The sequence below is a fragment of the Patella vulgata genome, chromosome 3 (genome assembly GCF_932274485.2).
Source record: "Patella vulgata chromosome 3, xgPatVulg1.2, whole genome shotgun sequence".
Lineage (NCBI taxonomy): Eukaryota > Metazoa > Mollusca > Gastropoda > Patellidae > Patella > Patella vulgata.
Window position 1 is genome coordinate 79,308,787 of NC_065881.2, and position 18,243 is coordinate 79,327,029.

At 36.5% G+C, this 18,243-nt stretch overlaps 2 long non-coding RNA genes across 4 annotated transcripts in view; both read left to right on the plus strand.

Annotated features, from left to right (window-relative positions):
* Nucleotides 1–4,559, plus strand: part of LOC126814418 (uncharacterized) — a 111,526-nt gene extending 106,967 nt beyond the window's left edge. For both annotated transcript variants that reach the window (XR_007677594.2, XR_007677596.2), the window contains exon 5: nucleotides 2,793–4,559. This is a non-coding gene — a long non-coding RNA (uncharacterized LOC126814418). The remainder of the gene's footprint in view (nucleotides 1–2,792) is intronic.
* A 4,298-nt stretch (nucleotides 4,560–8,857) lies between these two features.
* On the plus strand, nucleotides 8,858–13,455 carry LOC126814426 (uncharacterized). 2 transcript variants are annotated; one of them, XR_007677612.2, is made up of 3 exons: nucleotides 8,858–8,995; nucleotides 12,049–12,208; nucleotides 13,320–13,455. It is a non-coding gene; the product is annotated as an uncharacterized LOC126814426 (long non-coding RNA). The 2 variants fall into 2 exon arrangements; XR_007677611.2 differs by lacking the exon at nucleotides 8,858–8,995 and adding an exon at nucleotides 11,197–11,327.
* The last annotated feature ends 4,788 nt before the right edge of the window (nucleotides 13,456–18,243 follow it).

Sequence of the window (18,243 nt, forward strand, 5' to 3'; positions counted from 1 at the left end):
GGGTCACAACCCCAGATCCGCGACAATTTCTCGTGGAACAGGGTTTAACGATGGTTTCTGATAGAAGGTTAACTTCAGGGGAGCCGAAAATCCAAGATGGCGGCCAAATGGCCCAAAACTGCCTGAAATTGACCCTTGGCCAACAGTGTTGACGAAATGATCCGTCTAGTATATCATTTATAGGTTTTTGTGGTCACTCGATTCGTTTTGGACAGTTTCAGATTCACTTCACAAAGGGTTGATCCAATGTGACCGCCAAAATGGCAACATAAATTGGCTCGAAAAGTATTCTTTTAATACCAAAGCAACATAAGACGAGTGATATATGTCTTTCCAGGGGTTGTGGGGACGAGAAACGCGAATATGCCATTTCCAAGCTGATAAAACTAATTTGAAATGAGGTATCATACTAAAATTAAGCGGTCTACAGACCTACACGTGTTATAATAACAATCATAAATTGTTCCAGATATCCATGAATCTCATCCTGTATATGTTTCTGTTATCATAATAACATTATATTCCAATCTATACTAATATTTGTTTGTTTGTCTCCCTGCCTGTCTGTTCAGGTTGGTGTATAGGAGTAGCTCGGACCGGGGAGTAACATAGACGTGGTGGCGATGGACTTCCACCCCTGGACTATGCCAATGATTCTGAGTATTTTGTTGAGTCATCTATTGATAAGTATTGTTATTTTGGGAGGTATCGACTAAGAAGTTGTTTTAAAAACTAAGCACATCGGATGTGTATCATATAGACCAACACGTCCTTTTCACTACTTTACAGCCATTCCAAAGAGGGGATGTTGGATTCTGGAATATAATCTAGGGTTGATAGTTAGCTCTTTTGACGATTTGCATAAAACTATCGCCATCTAGTGGTGTATTCATAGTACACACTACAAATTGTATGTTTCCAAGCCACCGAATAGGTTTTTTTAGCGTATCAGAATTGTGGCATTCATGGTCTTTTAAAAGGATATAGGCACTGAACTCCCAACACATTTAAGGGTCAAAGAGGAGATATATTTTATATAGAAAATCCGCTTCTTTTTATAAAATAAATTTAATTTCAATTTCACCCTTTATTAATTGGATTCCCCATGAAATGGATGCCTGGGCATGAACGAATCAGGACAAGCACTACTCAATCAACATACCTACCAAATTTTGTTGAAACCCATTAAAGGGTTCACGAGAGGGCAAAATTTGCTTTTGCTTCACCAAAAACTGGGATCGAGCAATTCCATTGGACGAAATCTCAACAACCGCAAGCTATAAGTAACGTTCATACCACTATTTATCCAATCTAATTAAAACACAGATCCTATTTCGTTTCGATTTTATAGTTCAAAATTTCGTTTCACTTGTCTTTACTACACTAGGACCTGCAAGGGTTGTTATATAACAGGCGTTCTAGTTGATGTGAGGAATTAGCCAATGAAACGGACCTTGTTACGGCGAGTTCTTGGTGTGCTATGCACGGAACTGTGAGTAAACCAATAGAAACGTCAACGTTGATTGATTAATCAATGTCTGATGTCATAGGTCAAGCCGCGCTCGTGTGACCTCTGACGTGACCCCCTATTACAATGATCAGCGCATTTCAACTGGTCAGATCTGCATGTAGTAAAGGCCATCGAAAGTATAAAAAACGAAACGAAATTAACTTTATCATTTATAAATGCCCTAATTTGGGAGCCACCACTAATATTGGAGAAAAAAAACCTATTCAGTGACATGGAAGCATGCGATTTATATTGTATATAAAGCGTTTGCCACAAGAGCGTGGTAGTTTATGGCAAATGTCAAACTATCAATCCTACATTGTGCAGCATTACAAACTCCAGAATCTACACTGGTCTCTTGGGCATGACTGGATAGTATATATATGATACACTCCCGATGCCCTATGTCTCAGACAGAGAGAGAGAAATGGGGTTTAATGTCCACTCGACACAAACTAGGTCATTTCGGGACTAACATTTGTTTCAATTTTATTTCAATAATTCGCTTGCGCGTAGGGGTCTTTAGCAGTGGGAGGAGCCGGAGAAAACCCAACAGGCGACCCTACTCCTTGTCACGTACAACCGGGGATTGCAAACCACGCCAGTTGGCTCAATGGTCAACCTTATGATACAACGCGTACGCTCTAACCATTCGGCCACCAAACCCGCCCTATGTCTCAGTGATAACTCTTGATGCATGTATTCTGCGGAATACGTTGTTATATATTCCATTATAATTTATGACAGCTGCAATATATGAAGAAAAATATTCATTGATATCTGGAACAAATTATGGTTATTATTACATGTGTAGGTCTTTCCTTTCATATTATTTCTATCAGCTTGGAAATGACATACTCATGCTCCTCGCCCCCACAACCCCGGAAATGACAGCCATATTGGATCAACCATTAGTGAGATGAACCGGAAATTGTCCAAAATGGTTCTGGTGACCACTAAAATCAACGTTTGTAAATGTAAATTTCTGATCAATTTTGGTCGTCATTGTGGATTTTAGGCTCTCCTGGAGTAAGCATGTAGATTTCAGAGGTAGAAAATTACAAATATCTTCACTAGGGTCCGTTCTATCAGAAACCATCGTCAAACCTTGTTCCCCGAGAAATGGTCACGGATTTGGGGGTTGTGACCCGACGATAGCGGATAGTCTCCGAAAAGTAATACTTTGTGCGCGCTGTCAATAATTGAAATTAAAAGTGAAATGAAAGATGGCATAGGTATAAATTATACGTAGATTTCAAATATTTTTTTTTATTATTTACAGGCAGGCGGAATATTATTTGACCTGTGTAAACAAAACACCAGTGGAACCGAAGTGTAGAGCAACCTCCATAGAAAAGGACCGTAAAATAGTTACCAAACTATCACCTGAAGCATGCGGGGCTATGTCCATAATTTACACATCCCTACTTTTGGCCGCTTCTCTTTTTGTCGCTGTCTGTAATGTCATTGTATAATATTGTCCACAGTCTGTTTCTATTCTTGTATTTTTGTTACATTCTCTTAATTATATATTTAGTATGTTGTCTGTTATATGCGTATGATCCGTTAACATCCTCTATACGATTGATTGTTCAGAATTCATGATGATTTTAAATCGGATATTTTTTAACTGCTCAAGTAAATATGGTTCTCTGCAGGTTATATCAACATATTAGCCATTTTTGTTTTGGAATTATGTCTTTACTCATTGCGCCCATCTATCAGTTCACAAACAGTTTAAATTCAATAAAGATCAGATGTAATTAAGGTTTGTTTTTACTTCCTGGAATTGTTGTGCTAGTTGTAAGGAAGCATGTGTTGAACAATTAAAAGAAGGATTTCTAAATCACCCATGATTAGTGACTATGCCAGTATAATTAATTGTGATTTGCAATTTTAATAGTATCTGCCATTTAATTAGTCTACCACAATAATGAACACTATTACATATCGAATAATTAGCCTACCACAGTAATGAACACTATTACGCATCGAATAATTAGCCTACAACAATAATGAACACTATAACACATCGAATTCCGTCTCCTGCCATTCACACTCTGTACATATTCCAATTATCAGAGCGGTTGAGGGAATAAAGCACAAATTTTGCTCACGAAGCATCCCTTAACTAAAGCTTCTGGCGGACGTTTATATTTTACAGTATTATTGTATTCCGTAACTTCCAGGGGCCGGTTGCTCAAAATTAAGTTATTTTAACGCTCCGTTAAACTCTAACGGATCGTTATCTTTGTAACTTGTCGTTTGTTAACGTTCCGTTAAATTTCTGTTGCTGGAAAGTCACTTTCATTATCCGTTAGCTAACAGAATCATTAAAGTTAATCCAAGAGAATACTGTTTGTTCATTGGCTGAATTTTAAATTTTTAAATTCAATGTACATGTATAACAACTTCATAGAAGTTGATATTAACAAGAAACTGAAGACAGTGAGACTACTGTGCAGCCTGTTCACAAAACTTGATTAAGGACAAAAAGATAACTGTAGAATTTACTACAGAAAACTCTATAAAAAGCTATAGAATACTTTATGTTTGCCTTTAGAAATTTTAGCAACTAATGCCATCATTAAACAGATAACGGAACTCAACACCTCCGTTAAATATAACGCCAAGTTAACTACACGTTAAAGTTAACGGGGCTTCCAGCACCAACCTTTCTCTCCGTTAAAGTTAAAGTTAACTCCATGTTAACGGATCGTTAAAAGATAACGGAACTTTGAGCAACCGGCCCATGATCACAAATCCACCTAACTAAACCACTACGTTCGTTAGTCTGATACACACTCTAGAGCGGTTCATGGAACACTGAAAGTTATTCCATTGGTATATTCTTCTAAATTATCCCATATAATATTGATTATCGTTGTATACGCGACCGTGTGTGTTTTCCGTTACTGCAAATCTACATTGTATCAATTTTGTTGTACTTTTCTATTTAACGTTTATTGTTCTTTTTAAATAATATTTTATGTAATCTTTTCTATTTTCTATCTTGAATTTTATGTGATTTTATATTAAAGTAATCTTACTTACAAGAACCGTTCGTTTTTTGTACCCCAACATTTTTAATGTTGAAAATATCATCACGCATGTCCGCCAATAAATTCCTTTCAATGTTTTACCCATCTATACTCACCACAATCGTATTTGGTACAGTTAGGCAATTGGTGGAGTGCAGTTCGACTTCTTAGCAAATATTACCTTGCCCTTTCCATTGATAGTTGGCTTCTTGGCGATTTAAATTCATTCGATCACCAGTAAACCATGCATTGCCAATTAAACATGCATTATGCAAGAGCTAAATCTGTCTTCTGCAGGTCTTTCTTTAGGCCTTAAATGTTATCTAAATTATTAATTAGTTATCAAGACCATAATCAACCGTCGATGCCATCGTTAGCCTGCGATATTTACTGGATTTGAATACATGCAATAACCGTAAAAATGGATAATCGAGACTTTATTATCGTAACAACGGTAGTAATGAGGCTAGCTTAAAATTGAATCGCTAATATCTAGTTTCAGAGTGAAGAAATTTGTCTGAAATTTTCAACATTTTCTCCTTTCATTATCTATATTTTAACGATTGTAGCGAGAACTGTCAGCTTTTTATCTAATCTTACCTAATGTCCCTTTAAGTGTTAGTGTTGCATAGCGATGAACACAATTTCTATTGACCCGTTTGGGGCAGAACAGTAAGAGTTAAACCCTATTGCATTCGATATTTAAATAACAGTTTCGAAGTAATGTAAATGAAATCTACAATTGTTTCTATTCACTCTTCTCCTATACCACATAGTTGTTTTACTGCGAAACTGGTCCATGTAAGTGGGTTTACGTATATGTATTATATTCTGGTGGCCGCTCCTCGGGATTCCTAGCAAAAAATAAAGGTATAGACGGATGTTTACAAGATTTTTTTACAATAAAGCAAAACAATTATGGAGTGTTCCAAGTTTAGACCCAAAACAGGAAAAAAAAAACTAATTGCAGAGGTCTAGCTAGACCCAGGTCTGAATCCTAAAATAGAGTTACCTCCCTTTAACCCGTTAAATCAATTGCTGTAATTTCTTCTTATCGTTCGTAATTTCTCTTTATTGTCTATGTGCGGTAAATTATGGTCAATAGAAATATAGACCTGAAATTTATACCTGGCGCCATGCAAAAATATACGAAGAAATTGGAAAATATAGAAAATTAGACCCAAAATATGAAAAAAGCTAATTTAGATTTTTTTATTTAGAGGTCTGAAACAAAGTCTTATCCCAGAAATGAAGTTACCCCCCCCCCCCCCCTTTAACAGATTAAACTTATTGCCGGAAATTTCTTCTTATGGTCCGTAATTTCTTCTTATTGGCTATGTGCGGTAAATTGTGTTCAATAAAACTATAGACCTGGGATATATACCTGCCGCTATGCCAAAATATACGAATAAATTTGAAAATAATCTAGCTTACTCCCAAAGCAGGAAAAAACCTTTTTGCAGAGGTCGGATCCATTAAAGCGCAGTTATAAATAGACATTTTTCCCTCGTGGGGTTTTCTCCGGGTCCTCCGGTTTCCTCCCACTGCTAAAGACCCCAACACGCAAGCGAATCATTGAAATAAAATTAAAACCATATGTTAGTCCCGAAATGAGAGGGATCGAACACGCGACCTCGAGGCTAGCGAGCCAGCGTCTTACCTACTTATCCACCATGACCTATAGGTTAATGACAGGATGGTCATTTACCCTTTTCGTGGTCATAAACATATCTCTTGATTATGAAACTGCACCAAATGTGATTGGATGTATTTTGTTGTGCCGACATAACAGCAATATCAAACCAGATATGATTCTTGAGAACGTGAGAAAATTTGTGACTAACAATTGTCTCATATTTTGAAGAATAAACATAAACTATAGATTTGGTCACCAAACGAAAAACAACTTTGAATTCAGAGAACCACTAGTACTACATTCTAAACAAAAACTTCAAAATGAATATAGACTCAATAATACTTTAAAACATGTTGGTCCACATGTTGGCATGTATCGGACCGGAACTTCGTGGATTGTGGTCCCTGATTGTACGACAGATAACGTTTTTTAGCTTCCGAACACACTAGAGGTCACAATTTATTATCCGATTTAGATCAATTCGGTAATGTCGGTTTATATTTGAAAATCATTATACAAAAGAACTATTATTTAAGTATACTTTAAAATAAATACAAAAAAAACCAACATATTTTTTTCTTTTCTTAAAAGGTACAAATCAATAATGCCCTTTAAAACATATTTGTGACCCCTAACAGCATGCTGAGTCACAATGAGGAAATTTTGAAAATTGAGTTATTTGATGTATAGTTTGTTTGAATTGGGCAAAAATTGACTGAGCTGTGTCCATTAGAAGCTACCCAACTCACAAAAGTAAATTTTGAGAAAAGGCAAGTCAAAGATTTGGTAAGTTCCAAAACAAAATCCCATAGCAACCAGGCCATTTATCTGCTGTTTTGTCGTTGAATATATCTTTCCATGGGTTTTCAGGGGTGCTGAAGACGAAAATCGTAGTAAAAATTTGATCCGACTATTTCCGCAATTTATTTGCTATATTTTGCCGTTTAATATGTTTTTTATTTAGGATTTCAAGGGTGCTGACGACGAAAATCGTATTAAATGCACTCCTTTCGTAACGAAACATCCACAACACATACGGCATAATATTCACATGATAGTGTTATACTGAAGAACAATCTATACATTAGTAGTCTGTTGTATATAATATTATTTTAGTGAGATTAACTCATCAATTAATTAGCACCTTAGTGCCAGCTAGTGGTCGGGAGATTAAGATTATTGACTGGATAATCATCAAAGAAGCCGCAACAGCTACCCTCGTGTTCATTTAACACGTGAATTAAAATAAGATTTTGCGTGTACGATAGGTCTATTATTATTTTCAGGTACCGTGACGTTATCAAAATATGATTCCCTATAGAAATGTCAATTTCATAGTCAATGTTTACGATTACTTTCGTGCATTTTGGCTTTGATGTAAATATCAACATTATTCAGAGGATACTCAATGGCAGACTCGAGAATCGTCCCATTTCGGTTCGTTGGTCGTTCTCATTTTTTCGACCCATTGTGATTAGATAATTTTAAACAATAATATCCTAAATGCATTCCTTACTTTGCATGCCGTATAAAGAAGAGACGGTTAACGGAATTCAGCTATCAATAAAATTCTCTTCGAAAAGATCATTTTTGGCCATTTTGATTATATCCATTTAAGGCCTATAGATTATTTTTTTTAAAGATGATATGAGATATCAAACAATCACCACTTGGATTAATTATTCGGAGTAAATAATGAGTTGTCGACGGCTTTATCATTGACCCGTGACAGTTGATTAGTAATAGTATTACTCAATGACACACACCCGCTTGTCGATTAATTTACATCATCAGCCACGTGGTTTCGATTAACACTCAACGGCAATCAATACGATCAGAATTAATTTTTTTTTCTGCCACTTATCAGAGTGAATCGCATGTAGGTACCCAAAAACATTGCCAAAACCAAATATTTATCGATAATGTCTTGCACGCGGTGTCTGGACCAATCAGCAAAGGAGTTGTGTGGACAGCATGGCAACAGGCGGAGTTTATTTATATTTTTGAAGAGTTTTAAAACTCGATTATATCCGTTCAAAATCAATTCATCGACAATATTTTGATCATATCTATAAACTAGGGATGCCCCGCTTTACAACGATGCCAATTGTTATGCAAGAGGAATGATCGGTCGTCCCACTGCGAGCGAAGAAAAATAACTCACTCGCTGAGAATTTTAAGAAATAGGACAGATTTCAGAATATGGTACTCTTACAAAACGTTCAAATACAGGTGTTTTAAAATGTTTTATTGCTATTTTGATCTTCTGTGTCGATAGACAGTATATTTATAGACTCAGTGGACGTATTATGCTGTCGCCCCTGTCCGTCCAGACGTCCGTCCGTCCGTCCACAATTTGTTTGTGGACACTCTAGAGGTCACAATTCTTATCCGATTTTGACGAAACTTGAAATATAGGTTTATCTCCAAAAGATCTCGGCTGCTTTCGATATTGGCATGTATCGGATCGAAACTTCATGGATTATGGCCCCTGTTTGTACGAAAAATAACGTTTTTAGATGCAATTGTCTAGTCCAAGGCCTCGAATATGCATACGCCTTATTACATGTGTATGATTACAATGCGATTTAATATAGCTACTATAATGAATAAACATCCCTGACATTCAAAAACTTTTACAAATCCTATGATTAATAAATTTCAGTTCATCGAAAGACAGCTTTAAGAATGCCGTGGGTTGTTTTATTGACCTACTTAGAGGATGTGTACCGGGTAACGACAAGAAACTGGTAGCTACTTCAAGTAATTATACAGAAGCATATGATCTACTCTGTAGTGACGGTCCTAGTAAGTTGAACTTTATCAATAATATGTATTCATTTAGAAGTGACAAGGCACATGAGATTCAAATTCATCTGACTGATTGAGATACATGAACTATAGAGACGACGTTTGATTTTAGATTAAAAACGTGTATCTATTCAAGCCAAAATAACAATTTTAAGATTACAAGAAATTGATAAAAATTGTAGTGTAACATATCACATTAACATTAAATTACAATGCAGTCCTGAATTGTCTAATTTGTAGTAAATTCTATCACATGTCCCAAATAGGGTTTACTTATTCAAGTTCGAACTACTCTGTTCCAGCCAAACACCTGTACATCTGCTGCCATTCATTAGACGAATTATTTGGCCCCTAATGTGTCTTTTGCATGTCTCCACTCTCACCTGTCTGGGCTTAATTCACCCCCCCCCCTCCCATTCCACAACTGCACCTGGGAGGACATGCGGAAACCGTGATACTTTGCAACATCTGGAGTCTGGGGCAAGCTTTAAATCTGGACACGGGACAAGTCTTTCACTATCTTTTCGTTTCTAAGAAAGGTGTAGAATCGTGGAAGGGGACTGATCGCCCGAATAGAATGCCAACTGGTTAGGAGGCCGATACAACGCCATTATATGATTCACTAATCATTTCAGAAATGGCCAGAGTTTATACCCCAACGATCTCGGTGCCTTATGATATTTGCGGAAATCTGACCGTAACTTAATGGATGATGACCATTGCGATTTTAGCTTGTGGGCCCTCTAGGAGTCACAAGTTTTCACCGATTTAAAAAAAAATTTAAATATATCATCGTTACACCCTGGTGATGAGGTCACAATTATTATCCCATGTTGATGGAACGTAAAATATATGTTTATATCCTAAAGATCTGGGTTCCTTTGAAAAGTGGAATCTATCGGACCATAACCTCTTAGAGCTCAGAATTTTTGTCCGATTGTGATGAAACTTTTAATGTATGTTTATATCACAACGATCTCGGTCCCTTTCGACATTCGTGCATATCGGATCGTAACTTGCTGGATTATGGCCCTGATTGTACGACAAATCACATTTTTAGCTTGGTGACCCTCTTGACGTCACAATTACTATCCGAACTTAAAAACCGTTTAAATATATCGCCGTTACAACGTAATGAAGGTTGAGTTCGAATTACGGGTAAATCGACAAAATGACCGCTTCTTGTGGGCAAATAGTGTAAACGTATGTAATACGAAGGTTGCTGACTTTTTAGAGGTCTCACTTTTTGTTCGAATTTGATGAAACTTAAAATATATGTTTATATCCCAAAGATATTCGCTCATTTCAGACTATAATTGCCTGGATTTAGCTTGTTCTCGATCCATGTCTTGCTAAATTGCGGGAGTATCTTACATGGCAACTGCTGGTTAAATTGTTGATTACTCTTATATCTGGTTAATTTATTTTTATTCTGATAATAAACTTTTCAGCTGAAAGAGACTGTGTGGGAAATTACGTAAGATCTTGTTTAAGCAGAAAATTTACTGCAGCCGGTCTGAACCCACAGGGGCCTTCAACCAGCGCTACGTACGACGTCAAGAAAAATCATATATGCACACGCAATGCAGAAAATTAGTTATGATAAACTTAGTGGATTGTCAATCATATTGTTAGTCAAATATGCGAATCTCAATAGTATTATTCAAAAGTGAGGCATCTTGAGCATAGAGGAGTAGCTCTGAGACGCGAGTGGCGCTTATTAAAATATATGAAATTCTCAAACTAGGTTGGTGGTATTCAAAACTCATCGACGTTGACGGATATCTCTCATGAGATAGGACTGCTTAGATGATTCACATAATATACTAACACCTGATACCACTTCCCATAGCTTTTATTTTACTATTGTCTTGAGACATAGGAGCTGGAATGTGCGTGGTGCGTCTAAAGCCAAGGTCAGGTCATACCAATATTACACTTATTGGTCACTGTGTATTCATCTTTGATAAATATTTGACAACACATTGTGATTGGTGGTATTAGTTTTATTAAAATTATCATTGCGCCATTGTAGTAATGGTGCCTTAAAGGACCCTGTACATCGCAGATAGTCTCCGTAAAAGAATATTTAGTGTGCTCTGTCAATATTTGAAAATAAAATTGTTACTGTGAACGTGAATCAAAGATGACATGATATTACATACATATTGTTATAACTTTCAAATATTTTTTTTTATTTACAGGCAGGCTGAATATTATTTGACCTGTGTGAACGAAAATCCGGGGGAACCGGCTTGTAGAGCAGCCTCCATGGAAAAGGATCGTAAAATAGTTACCAAACTAGTACCTGAAGCATGCGCGGCTGTGGGTACGATCAATCCATACTTTTGACCGCTTCTAGTTGTCTAATGTCATTGGGGGGGTTGGATGGCTGAATGGTTAGCTGTCATTGTATAGTCTGTCATTGAGTCGACTGGCGTGGTTGCGAATCCCCGGTTGTACGTGGCAAGGAGTAGGGTCGCCTGTCCACCCTCGTGGGTTTTCTCCGGATCCTCGGTTTCCTCCCACTGCTAAAGACCCCTACGCGCAAGCGAATTATGTAAATAAAATTAAACCATATGTTAGTCCCGAAATGACCTAGTTTGTGTCGAGTGGACGTTAAACCCCATTTCTCTCTCTCTCTAATGTCATTGTGTAATATCGTCCAGAGTCTGTTTCTCGCCTCGTCTTTTTGTTAGAGCCATGCCAAATGATACCATAATTGATAACCGATGTAGTATTCGTACGATTCCTTGACATTATTTTGTCTGTTTTTCTATACGATTGAATGTCCAGACTTTATGATGATTTTAAATCGGAATATATTTCTGAACCGTACATGTAAATATGGTTGTCTATATATAACAATATATCAACCATTTGTGTAGAGGAGTTATGTGTCTTTACTCATTGCTTACATCCATCAGTCCATAAATTGTGTAAATTCGATATAGATCAGATTGTTTTGTAGTTTCTCTTCCTGGAATTGTTTTCTAGTTATTGGGATGTCAGGTTAAACTCTATAATGATAATGATTTATATATTTTCAGGTCAAGCTGTTAATAGACAATTGGATACCAGTTCTTGTGCAAACTTTGAGTCCAAAATAGATAAATGTTATACAGATAATGGTCTGGCAGTAAGGGCAGATGTACGAACATTGTCAGAAATACAAGGATTGTTCTGGCAAACCACAACCATAATATGCGGGTATTTATTAATCAATTCTTAAAATATTAGCCCTCTCTTTTGTCAGTTGAGATGATACTCCGTATTTTAATACTGTGGTAAAGGGGTCTGGTAATGCAGGTCCTGGTGAGACGATGTACGAACACTGTCACAAATACAAGAATTGTTCCTTCAAACCACAACTGTTATATGCGGGTGTTTATTATCAATTCTTAAAATATTAACACTGTCTTTTGTCAGTTGAGATGATACTCCGTATTTTAATACTGTGGTAAAGGGGTCTGGTAATGCTCGTCCTGGTGAGACGATGTACGAACACTGTCACAAATACAAGAATTGTTCCTTCAAACCACAACTGTTATATGCGGGTGTTTATTATCAATTCTTAAAATATTAACACTGTCTTTTGTCAGTTGAGATGATACTCAGTATTCTAATACTGTGGTAAAGGGGTCTGGTAATGCACATCCTGGTGAGACGATGTACGAACACTGTCACAAATACAAGAATTGTTCCTTCAAACCACAACTGTTATATGCGGGTGTTTATTTTCAATTCTTAAAATATTAACACTGTCTTTTGTCAGTTGAGATGATACTCCTTATTTTAATACTGTGGTAAAGGGGTCTGGTAATGCACGTCCTGGTGAGACGAACAATCTAGATGGCGTACCGGTACACTGAATGCCCCCCCCCCAACACATTGCATGACGTATGTTCAGTTTCATTAGCATTAAAGTCCATTTTTATACGCCCACATTTTCATGTGGACGTATTATGCTGTCGCCCCTGTCCGTCCAGACGTCCGTCCGTCCGTCCACAATTTGTTTGTGGACACTCTAGAGGTCACAATTCTTATCCGATTTTGACGAAACTTGAAATATAGGTTTATCTCCAAAAGATCTCGGCTGCTTTCGATATTGGCATGTATCGGATCGAAACTTCATGGATTATGGCCCCTGTTTGTACGAAAAATAACGTTTTTAGATGCAATTGTCTAGTCCAAGGCCTCGAATATGCATACGCCTTATTACATGTGTATGATTACAATGCGATTTAATATAGCTACTATAATGAATAAACATCCCTGACATTCAAAAACTTTTACAAATCCTATGATTAATAAATTTCAGTTCATCGAAAGACAGCTTTAAGAATGCCGTGGGTTGTTTTATTGACCTACTTAGAGGATGTGTACCGGGTAACGACAAGAAACTGGTAGCTACTTCAAGTAATTATACAGAAGCATATGATCTACTCTGTAGTGACGGTCCTAGTAAGTTGAACTTTATCAATAATATGTATTCATTTAGAAGTGACAAGGCACATGAGATTCAAATTCATCTGACTGATTGAGATACATGAACTATAGAGACGACGTTTGATTTTAGATTAAAAACGTGTATCTATTCAAGCCAAAATAACAATTTTAAGATTACAAGAAATTGATAAAAATTGTAGTGTAACATATCACATTAACATTAAATTACAATGCAGTCCTGAATTGTCTAATTTGTAGTAAATTCTATCACATGTCCCAAATAGGGTTTACTTATTCAAGTTCGAACTACTCTGTTCCAGCCAAACACCTGTACATCTGCTGCCATTCATTAGACGAATTATTTGGCCCCTAATGTGTCTTTTGCATGTCTCCACTCTCACCTGTCTGGGCTTAATTCACCCCCCCCCCTCCCATTCCACAACTGCACCTGGGAGGACATGCGGAAACCGTGATACTTTGCAACATCTGGAGTCTGGGGCAAGCTTTAAATCTGGACACGGGACAAGTCTTTCACTATCTTTTCGTTTCTAAGAAAGGTGTAGAATCGTGGAAGGGGACTGATCGCCCGAATAGAATGCCAACTGGTTAGGAGGCCGATACAACGCCATTATATGATTCACTAATCATTTCAGAAATGGCCAGAGTTTATACCCCAACGATCTCGGTGCCTTATGATATTTGCGGAAATCTGACCGTAACTTAATGGATGATGACCATTGCGATTTTAGCTTGTGGGCCCTCTAGGAGTCACAAGTTTTCACCGATTTAAAAAAAAATTTAAATATATCATCGTTACACCCTGGTGATGAGGTCACAATTATTATCCCATGTTGATGGAACGTAAAATATATGTTTATATCCTAAAGATCTGGGTTCCTTTGAAAAGTGGAATCTATCGGACCATAACCTCTTAGAGCTCAGAATTTTTGTCCGATTGTGATGAAACTTTTAATGTATGTTTATATCACAACGATCTCGGTCCCTTTCGACATTCGTGCATATCGGATCGTAACTTGCTGGATTATGGCCCTGATTGTACGACAAATCACATTTTTAGCTTGGTGACCCTCTTGACGTCACAATTACTATCCGAACTTAAAAACCGTTTAAATATATCGCCGTTACAACGTAATGAAGGTTGAGTTCGAATTACGGGTAAATCGACAAAATGACCGCTTCTTGTGGGCAAATAGTGTAAACGTATGTAATACGAAGGTTGCTGACTTTTTAGAGGTCTCACTTTTTGTTCGAATTTGATGAAACTTAAAATATATGTTTATATCCCAAAGATATTCGCTCATTTCAGACTATAATTGCCTGGATTTAGCTTGTTCTCGATCCATGTCTTGCTAAATTGCGGGAGTATCTTACATGGCAACTGCTGGTTAAATTGTTGATTACTCTTATATCTGGTTAATTTATTTTTATTCTGATAATAAACTTTTCAGCTGAAAGAGACTGTGTGGGAAATTACGTAAGATCTTGTTTAAGCAGAAAATTTACTGCAGCCGGTCTGAACCCACAGGGGCCTTCAACCAGCGCTACGTACGACGTCAAGAAAAATCATATATGCAAGTATGTGTCTAATATATTTCACCTTTATTCTTGCACACGCAATGCAGAAAATTAGTTATGATAAACTTAGTGGATTGTCAATCATATTGTTAGTCAAATATGCGAATCTCAATAGTATTATTCAAAAGTGAGGCATCTTGAGCATAGAGGAGTAGCTCTGAGACGCGAGTGGCGCTTATTAAAATATATGAAATTCTCAAACTAGGTTGGTGGTATTCAAAACTCATCGACGTTGACGGATATCTCTCATGAGATAGGACTGCTTAGATGATTCACATAATATACTAACACCTGATACCACTTCCCATAGCTTTTATTTTAACTTTGTCTTCAGACATACAAACTGGGATGTGCGGGGAGCGTCTAACGCCAAGGTCAGGTCATACCAATATTACACGTATTTGTCACTTTGTTTTCATACATGTTTAATATTTGACTACACATTGCGATCAGTGATATTGGTTTTATTAAAATTATCATTGTGTCATTGTATTAGTAGTAATGGTGCGTTAAAGGACCCTGCACATCGCGGATAGTCTCCGAAAAAGAATATTTAGTGTGCTCTGTCAATACGTGAAAATAACAATTGTTATCGTGTAATTGAAATCAATGATGACATAATAAGTATAGATCACATGCATATTCCTACTTTCAAATTTTTTTTACAGGCAGGCTGAATATTATTTGACCTGTGTTAATATAGAACCGGTGGAGCCGACTTGTAGAGCAGCCTCCATGGAAAAGTATCGTAAAATAGTTACCAAACTAGTACCTGAGGCATGTGAGACAGCAGGGTCTATGTCCATAATTTATACATCTATACTTTTGGCCGCTTCTCTTTTTTTCACTGTTTGTGATGCCATCGTGTAATATCGTCCGCAGTCTATATAGAGGATATTTGTCGTTTTAGAGTGAATAACATATTTTATTTCATCGAGACGCAAGAAAACTTATAATTTCACGAATGCGTAGTATAACCGTGCAGGTTTTTAGTAGTTATATGTTATAATTTAAATCTTGAATATTTAAGATAATATATTATTAATTTTAAAAGTGAAAGCCTTCAAATTGAATTTATTTAAACTCTCGGGACAATAACTATTCTATTCCTTTAAAACATTAATTGTATGTGTGCTATTAAAAGGTGACTAGCCAAGGGAGAAATGTTATGTAATCCTAATGACATGTTAATTTATTATAATCCCTTATTGTTTATAAAATACTGTTATAGATAGAAAGTAACTGACAATATGGCCTGTCTGGTGAACATGTCAATTGTATGATTAATCTATTAATTGTTTTATTTACCATTGTTTTATTTCTTATATTGTACATTATTACATCAGTGCTTATTTATGTCAACACTTGATCTAGCCAAGTGATTAGAAGTAATTCCATATAAATATGTGATTGTACTTGATACGTCAGTCATTTAGGTCTATCCGACTTAGTAGCATAAGGTACTAGTCGGTTATCCGCGGTCCTGTAAGTGTATGTAGATAATTGTTATTATAAGTTTCCAGTATTAAAGATTTGAAGAACCATTCCAGACTCTTGTAATATCTGACGGACCTCACGGTCACAGTAGCACGAGTGAAAATATAAACGTTTTCTTGCTTAGAGATGAAATAAAATATGTTATTCACGACAAAACGACAAATGTTCTATTTATTTTATGATTTTACAATCATTTTAGGTAAAAACAACATGGACTACTGCTAGCCAGTAGAATAACACTTTTATTTCACTGATAAAACGCGGTATTCCACTACTGATCATAAAATAAAACACCATATCAACCAGTTTTGTTGAGAGATTATATGTCTTTACAGTAGGACGTTATACCCCATTTCATTTCATTTGTATTTCTTTACTCCTTGCGTCCATCCACCAGTCCAAAAATCGTGAAAATTTGATAAAAGATTAGATTTTGAGAATTTTATATACTTCCTGTAACTGATTTGCTAGTTATGAGGGAGAAAACTATGTGTGTTATCTTGTCCCTGAAACAGTATTACCAGTCAGCTATTGAAATGCAAGCTCCTGTCACACCAAACTTGTTTTCACTACGTTCTGGAAAGTGCCCTAGAAAATCGTAAAACGGGTTGTAGTCCTGGTACAATCTGTAAATAATGTCTATAATACGATCATAGTGCGTTCATAAACAGCCGCTCGTATCTAGTTCTCAATCAGTCAGATGAATTTGAATCTCATGTGCCTTGTCGCTTCTAAATGAATACATATTATTGATAAATTTAAACTTACAAGGTCCGTCACTACAGAGTAGATCATATGCTTCTTTATAATTACTTGAAGTAGCTACCAGTTTGTTTTCGTTACCCGGTGCGCATCCTCTAAGTAGGTCAATAAAACAACCCACGGCATTCTTAAAGTTGTCTTTCGATGAACTGAAATTGATAATCATAGAATTTGTAAAAGTTTTTGAATGGCCAGAATGTTTATTCATTATAGTAGCTATATTAAATCGCATTGTAATCATACACATGTAATAAGGCGTATGCGTATTCGAGGCCTTGGACTAGACAATTGCATCGTGTATGTTTCACGTAATTTTTTCCAATGTGCACTTGCCCCCCCCCCCCCCTTCTATTTGGCACGTACGGCTTTAGTAAGATATCAATATGATTTGATAGAATAGTGGTAGGGCAGCTTGGACCGGAAATTACTGGCCTGAAGGGAAAACTATTTAATTTCTGGTAACTTACGTCTTTGACTCCAGCCGAGGTTCAGCAGGTTTTGTAATCATTTGATTACAAATTACTACAAGCCCGTAAGTCGCTTTCCAATTAATATGAACTCAGAATGTATAATACGTAGCTATACATATAATTAACCAATCCACATTAAAATAAAAGTGAATTTTCACTATTCGTCTGACAGGTCACTTTGTAAATGTGACTTTTCGAAGAGATCACTTTAATGAAGCGCTCACTATATTATCTTGGTGTTGAACATATCAATACTCGCATAGTCTACACACATATTATTGCAGTTAATTGAGTAGGCTAATGAAACAAGTAATTATAATAATTACATATGTAGTGGTTTGCCGCCCATCTCCGTTTATTTCAGCTATCAATAATATTTTTTACAATAATGTGCCATTGGTGAGAACCCGGGCTAAAGGGAGAAAACTATGTTAAAGTAACAACGTTTAAAGCTCAAGATGCACTTTATTC